Below are 8,052 nucleotides of genomic sequence, written 5' to 3' on the forward strand. Positions count from 1 at the left end.
TACCGGCACTGTGCATATTTCGGTGTTAATAAAATTTTTAATGTAAAAAAATAAAATAGACGTTTATTAAATAAATTGCTGCTCTTTACTTGCTTTCTATTTGACATACCTACATAATATGTGGCAATCAAAAAAAAAATGGTTTTTTTTCTTTCTTTCGGTTTTAATTGATACTTATGGTTTGTATGAACTGCGACAAGACAAGACTGTCCTACTAAATGAGGCAATCGTACTTTAAGTTTAACTAGTATAAACTTATTCAAAGACGTTTTGTATAAGTGCAATATTTTGTTACCATACAAATGTCCGTCGTGGACATTTATACTTAGGCACTTTTGTGTATACGTTATCTGTGGCCACATTTTCGAGCAGTGTCGTGAAAAATAAATATTTATGGAGGATTCTAATATTAAAGATTATTTCAGTTATTAAATGAAGAAAAACACTAATTTATCTGCAATCTGTATGACGAAGTTGCATTATTCCAGGGAATTGCGGTTATTCCAATTACACAATCCAATACCAATAAAATTGTTAAAGTAGCCGTAGTAATCGAATTAATTATGACGATAAATCGAAGTAATTAATTCCTGGTTTAGAGGTTTCTTATGTTTGCTAATAAGGGTAATTCAGTGTAGGTAAACATGTCAGAATGAGCCTCAGTCATAGAGGTTTTTCACTTAACCAGGTCCCATTGAACCAAGTTAATTCAGTTAAGTATTAGGCATCCTATGAAATATGCACAATATTTTAGAAACTATCTGAAGTGCCTAAATTTCATATTTTACCAGTAACATGATATACATATAAATACGTATGCCCATCCAAGTTTCCACCGATTATGAAGAGGTGCGCTGAAGAAAATTAGGTTGATAGAGCGTTCGTATCGTAATCACACCTTGATAAAATTTGTCGTCGGTAGGTTACAAAGGTGAAATATCAGAATATACTATCCACGTAACTTACTATCCATTGGTAAACGGATATAAGCCTTATTTGCAACGCAATAAATCTAAATGGGTATGACTGAGTCTCCGTTTGTATACATATTTTGTATTTATATGATCACTTTGCACAAGAATTTTAGTACCAGAGCGCGAAGCCAACAAACTGTTTTACAGTTAGGCGTACTATAAATATATTGTTATGTATGTAATAATTAATTATTTAAATTAAAAAAATATATAACGGTGAAGGAAAAAGATTATTTAGCAAATGATTGGCTTAGGCAAATAACATTTGGCCATTTTTTATATGGCATAGGTTTACTTCAATTTGATTTGTGCGAGCGAGCGTAACGAGCGAGCAAGACGGTTCGGAGCAGAAGCGTCTTGGATAGTTTAGGTTCAGAATGATGTCAGGTTTTTTTTATAGCAGCCAGGATAACTGCCACTAGGAAAGTAGGTTGGATGCCATTCAATATGTTGCTAAGTTAAGGTGTGCCAATCAATAGGTACATTTGACGAAAACATAAATGACATCTTTAAAAAAATCCAGGTATAATTTGCATAATAATAATTTACCAAATCATTAGTTGGGAAATGATATCAGTGCGAAACGTTGAGTTGGGAAATAACATTTCGACTAAATTAAAATATGGGATTAATAGTTTGGGAGCTAATAATTTGCTAAATAATTTTCGCCGAAACATTAGTAAACCGCCCTAGCAATTCATACCAGTACAACTTTTTACACAGAGGCCGTATTGCCTAACGTTTCTGGCGCTCGCGATCGCAATCAAATGACAGATTTTGTATGCGAAAACATACAAAAAAAAATCCGTTGTCAATGAAATGAAATTATGTGAAACGTTGTCTTTGAAGTCATTATTCGATTAAACGTTTGTCGGCAATTCAATGGTAAACCCTGTAACAACGGACAACTTAATGTTTAAATACCTAGGTACATCAAAAGTATACTAACAAAGGTATCTCTGGCTGCTTCTATCGTTTGATGTTATAATATGTGTGTGGCAGTGCTAATAGGGTCAAACTACAACTTTTTGACAAAAATGAGATATAGGTACCTTCTATAAAGAACGAAAGAACAGGAAATAGAACTTACTAACTGTAAGAAAGTCATTGTCAAATTAAGCCTTTGCGAGATCAGAGGCCGTATTGCGTAACGTTTCTGACGCTCGCGATCGCAATCAAATGACAGATTTCGTATATAAAATAACAGTAGGTATAATTATAAATCCCAGTGTCATTAATTGAGAAAACCGCAGTCAAAACTCTTTATCTATATTTAATTTCGCTGGGCGATGGCATTTAAAGTCAAAGTCAAAGTTTTATTTGCTCGAGTCATGGTACAAAGGCTGTTATAAAAACCGGCCAAGAGCGTGTCGGACACGCCCGAAATAGGGTTCCGTAGCCATTACGAAAAAATTAAGAAATATTTTTCTAAAGGTTTCGTATTTTGTACGGAATATTCCAAATAGGCTGCTATTTACTCTTAAACTACTAATAATTCTCAAGAAAACTTAACCGTTATAGTTTTTCTTGTAACTTTGATAAGCTTACTACCATCCTGAATTTTTTCAAATTTTCCACCCACCGGTTTAGATTCACAAACAAATCACTGAATCGAAAAATCGTTTTAGCAACCCCTGAGTGGTTTTAAAAGACCTATCCAACGATACCCCACACTACAAGATTGGAAGAGAAAAAAAAATCACCCCCACTTTACGTCTATGGGAAGTACTCTAAAAAAATTTTTTTTTGAATTATTTATTGTACCATTTTGTCGGCATAGTTTTTTTTTTTTTATTCGACTGGATGGCAAACGAGCAAGTGGGTCACCTAATGGTAAGAGATCACCACTGCCCATAGACACGCGCAACACCAGGGGAATGCAGATGCGTTGCCAACCTAGAGGCGTAAGATGGGATACCTCAAGTGCCAGTAATTTCACCGGCTGTCTTACTCTCCACGCCGAAACACAACAGTGCAAGCACTGCTGCTTCACGGCAGGATTAGCGAGCAAGATGGTGGTAGCAATCCGGGCGGACCTTGCACAAGGTCCTACCACCTGCAAAACATAGTTTACATATATATTCCTGCAAAATTACTGCTTTCTAGCATTGATAGTCCCGGAGCAAAGCCGCGGACGGACAGACAGACAGACAGACATGGCGAAACTAAGGGTTCCGTTTTTGCCATTTTGGCTACGGAACCCTAAAAATCGGTGTGCATCAACACAATTTACTGTACATTGGACTAGAAAGTTTTAAAATCGAATCGTACTTTAAATAGTAGGTAATCATGCTAATGTAAATTTCATCATTAATTATATAAAAATAATATTATATTGTAGATAAAAAAAGGATAAGTAATCAATTAATATTATACCTACTTACCACATATTTGCATTTCAAAAATTTTCAAATATATAATTATGAAAATGTCAAAAATTATCAAATGCTGTATTTATTTATTTATTTATATTTACCTGTTAATGATCCCGAAAAAACCTGAGGAGTGGTAACACTAAGAATGCATTTCAAATTATACAAGCGAGATTATGGGTGCATTCGCGACGTCAATGTACGGATTATTTGAGATGAGTGAATTGATGTCGTCGGGGGTGCAGCGCGGCACGAGGGGGGGGGGGGGGGGAGGCGGCCGATGCACTCACTGCAGCCATGTACGATGCACGGGCTGTGCCCAGCTGTACCAAGTACTTACTCACCTTTATGTGCATAGGTGCACTGAGACTGAGTTGTCTTTTTAGGATAGGTGTGTACTGGTTTATGTTCTGTTTGTCAAGTGAGAGGCTAAATTATTGTTGTTAGATGCGTGACAAAATTAACGGTAGTAGTTTATGTGACTAATAATTACATTTGCGGGTTGGCTCCAAAATCTGTCCCAATCTAATAAAACTCCACCATACATGTTCCATTTTATCACAAACACGCTGTTCGCGCAGTAAATCTTCTTTTGGCTATATGCTATTTGTATTGCATTGCAAGGATGCTCTATGGCAAAAGAAAAAACTCAATTGTGTTATATTCATAAGTTTCATACATATTGAAAGCCTTAGAGACTGTAAAATGATATTTATAAATAATAATATATCATGCATATAAACTATCCTGCAAGACCTTCGCTTTGATCATCGGTCGGAGATCCGAATAAGGTGACTGCTTCTGTACTATTTAAAAATACTTTTTGACACCAGTGGGGCCCCTAGTCTTCCGCCATCCCAAAAAATATTTCTTTACACGCCGTACCACAACCCTTTCTTAGTTATTCTTTAGGTAAAATTGGAGCAAATGTAAAAAGAGGTGCGTAGAGTTGGAACTAGCCCGAGTGTACCGGCGCCCGCCGCCCCGCTGGACGTTGCCTCCAATTCCATGAAGCTCTCCAAATCTCTGTTATGCAAACTTATTATAAGTACGCCAACCTTAAATAAAGTTTCATTTGCATTATGTAACCCAGTGTTTTTCAACCTTTTTCATGACACGACCCTTTAATTATAAAGAAATATTCCGCGACCCCTCCTTGTTTTCATGTATTTTATTTTGTGACAAATATTATTAGTTAAAGTTTTCTTAATAAATATGTTTGAACTTTTTTTTTACTGAAGTAGTTTTACGAGCAACTAATAGGGACCCACACGTTGAAAAACACGTAACCGATGGAAAATGTTCTTAATTACGGTCTTTTTGAGCTTGTCTGACGTCTTGCTTGCAATTGGCTAATAACTAAATGAGCCAATCGCAAGCAAGACGTCAAAAAACCTCACGATGCTGACGCCATCTAGCGATATTTCGCCTGTCTTTTAGCCCCCATTGTCATGAAATTTCATTTGGAAATAACTAGGAACTAACCTAGCGAACTTAGAGATGTTGAAAATGCCCGATGTTGTCATTGCAAAGTTCGATATCTGAAAAAACAGCTGAACCGATTTTTAACAAATATAGCTAAGAACCACCGCAAGGAAACTCGCTTCAAATACAGTGAGAACTACGGTGCCTCAGACAGACAGGACATTGGCGTCAAACTTATAACACCCCTCTTTTTACGTCAGAGGTTAAAAAGAATACATGTCTCAACACCTAGCTCTGTAAATATTTTTATCAATTTGGGATGATAGATAATACGAAATTAATCATAGTTTTATACCTATTGTTTAGAATTAATTATTAATTTAAACGTTAACTATATTTTTTATATAAACAATAAATTTATTAACAGTTTAAAACAGCAAAAAATACGCGAACACCCTCCGACACATAATACCAACTTGAAGTCTTCTAGAACAAAATACGAGTAGCAATAATTGGCCGCCTCGTCCGCTCGCTCCCCGACCGTGCTTTTGTCAGAACAGCAGGCTCGAAGTTCGTATCGTACCGTCCCTCTCGCTCTCGTATTAAATAGTGAAAGTGTCAGAGGGACCGCACGACACGAACTTCGAATTTCGAGTTTCGTAGTAGCCCTGCTGAATGCCTGTTACCACGAAATTCAGTTCGCGCAGTGACAAGCGACACCCGTCATACAGTTTGGGATAACTACGCTATTCTGAGAAGTCATTGGAATATAACTTTCGGTGAATCATCATCATTATCAGCCGTAGGACGTCGTTCATGCATTCATTCATTCATTCATTTGTACATAGGCCTGCCCCATAAACCTCTACTTGCTTCGGTTGAAAGCGACCTGCATCGATCGTGAATCGGCTGGAATAAACTCGGCGAAAAAATAATGTAAATACATAAAGCATTTAATAAAATTAACTAAGTGCAGGTAAAGTCGGGAGAGAACAGCTGGCGCCCAGCGTGGGCCGCAGCAGGCAGCTATCCGCAAATGAACTTATCTGGAGTCCGTTTACACTTCATTTATCTAAGTTTCTTTAGTACAAGTATTTATTCAAACTGCTATTGAACGCAATTTGAACGAAATATAATATTGTAAAGTTTAACCAAAAGTCTAGACTCTAAGAGTAAGTTTGCTCATTAATTACTAAGAGCTAAGTTATTCCGGTGCGATCTAGCTTTACCAAATTATGTGGATAACATTCATAGTTAAGGTCGGTTGTAGATACAAATGGTGTTTGCAGTGGCGTGACGCTGTAACAACTCGATCCTTACCTATTTGTCTAAATTTTTACGTGACATCAGTGATGCCAAAAATGGCAATGGTTACACAACCATTGTAGTATTGTTAGTAACCATCCTCTGGGCTTTTTCCGCTCTATCCTACCTAACACAATCAGTTTCTCGAGGTTGTCTGACTCCCTTCGAGCGATATGGCCAAAATAGCCGAGTACTCGCTGGTAGCAGATCGTGCATAATCTGGTTCTGACATTCAGCTGGTCGAGAATGGATGTGTTGGTACTTTTGCTGTCCAAACCCACATCTCAAAAGTTTTGATCTTTTTCCGGTCAGCCGTAAGAGTAGACCAAGTTATACAGTCATCTAAAGGAATGAGAAGGGGTCAATCTCGGAACGAGAGATAATAAGCTATCGATTCAGAGGCATACGGAAAGGTCGCACGATTCTCATCTTTGTGGTATTTGCTTTGCTTCACTTCTTTTTATACACATGATAATTTATCACGAACGTCATACAAAACACTAAACCTCAAAAACCTGGTACGGACAAGGAAACAAAACAAAGCGCGGTTGTCGACCCGAAGGATGTTGGCGATAAAAAATACGAAGGAAGTGCGTCTGCGAGGCGGTAAGATGGAAGTCCTGTTTGGGCAGCGCCGCGTGAAAACGCGCGAGGCCGGATGCGCGCTAAAACGCGGCGCGTGTAGCGGACGCGCGCTCCGGCGCCCACGCCGCCCGGGCTCTGTCGCCGCGCCGACCACCAATAGGGAATATGCATGCAACACAAAGTTTCTCTTAAAAATTGTACCTTAATAGAAAACCGGAAAATAAAACGAATGACGTAAAATATCAATATCTGTTGAAAAATAAGCATATAAGTACGAGCATGGTTCAAGCACAGCGATTGAAGTTTGCATGCTATCTCTTTCTAGACAAATGAAATTTAGTATGAACTTTCTATGACCGTCGTAGTATATATGTATATGAATATGACGTTATAGTCTATGACGGATCTAATTGACCATTTAAAACGTCTACACATATCTTCGTGATTTTAATATATTAAAAAAAATCATTTACAACTCGGATTGTAAAGCAATGAACAAATATTTGAACAAATAAAAATATACTACCTTCACCGATTAATGGGCGGAGTTTGAAAAGTTGGGCCGTGTTGACGGTAGCAACGATACCAAAAGTGTGACTGGAAGTTTTTTACCTAACATACCTAATGACCTAATAGGTAGGAATTACTTGAATTCGAACGAATTCTAGCTTTTTAAGATACCGCAATTAGCTGATGCGACAAAGGATGTGACGGCACTGTAAGATAGTATTTTTTTACAAGCTTTTTCACCTGTCCCGTTGTCAGACTTAAAATTTGATATACTTACTTCTGTAAATTGCGTGACAATACAATAATCTGGTAGTCACATTCTGGTAGTCCGGCCAGGATCGTCTCCGCAGGACGGAACTCTCAACGGTTAATGGCATCGACTTGAAATTTGATATGCAAATTTAGTTTGGGGGCAATGCAAGTACAGTCAACGAAAAGTACAGTCTGCAGAAAATTCTTTTAGTTCATTGATATGAACCTCCGCAAAGTAACGTCTGATTCAATAAATTAGAAAAAGCTTATATTAAAAATGTTTTTTTTTCATTTAATTAGGTTTTTTCTGATACCTAACTAGATATGTCACTAATCTACAATACCCTAATAATTATAATTTCTGTCCCTAAGAAATATATTAGTCATCATATTAATCAAAACTGTTTCTAAGTATGAGTCATCAGAATAATGTAAACCTGTATCTTAAATTATAGTTTGATCATCAAAATTAAATTACCAAAATAATAGATCTGTCACCTAATAAACAGGTCTGTTCTTTAATTAAATGCTTCTACCTATTCTATTACAGGTCTGGTTGGGTACGACGACGAGCGAAGCGAGGAGGAGTTTTAGGTAGAACTAAGACTTTCATTGCGAAGCGAGCGTGC

The sequence above is a fragment of the Choristoneura fumiferana genome, chromosome 8, assembly GCF_025370935.1.
Source record: "Choristoneura fumiferana chromosome 8, NRCan_CFum_1, whole genome shotgun sequence".
Classification (NCBI taxonomy): Eukaryota; Metazoa; Arthropoda; class Insecta; order Lepidoptera; family Tortricidae; genus Choristoneura; species Choristoneura fumiferana.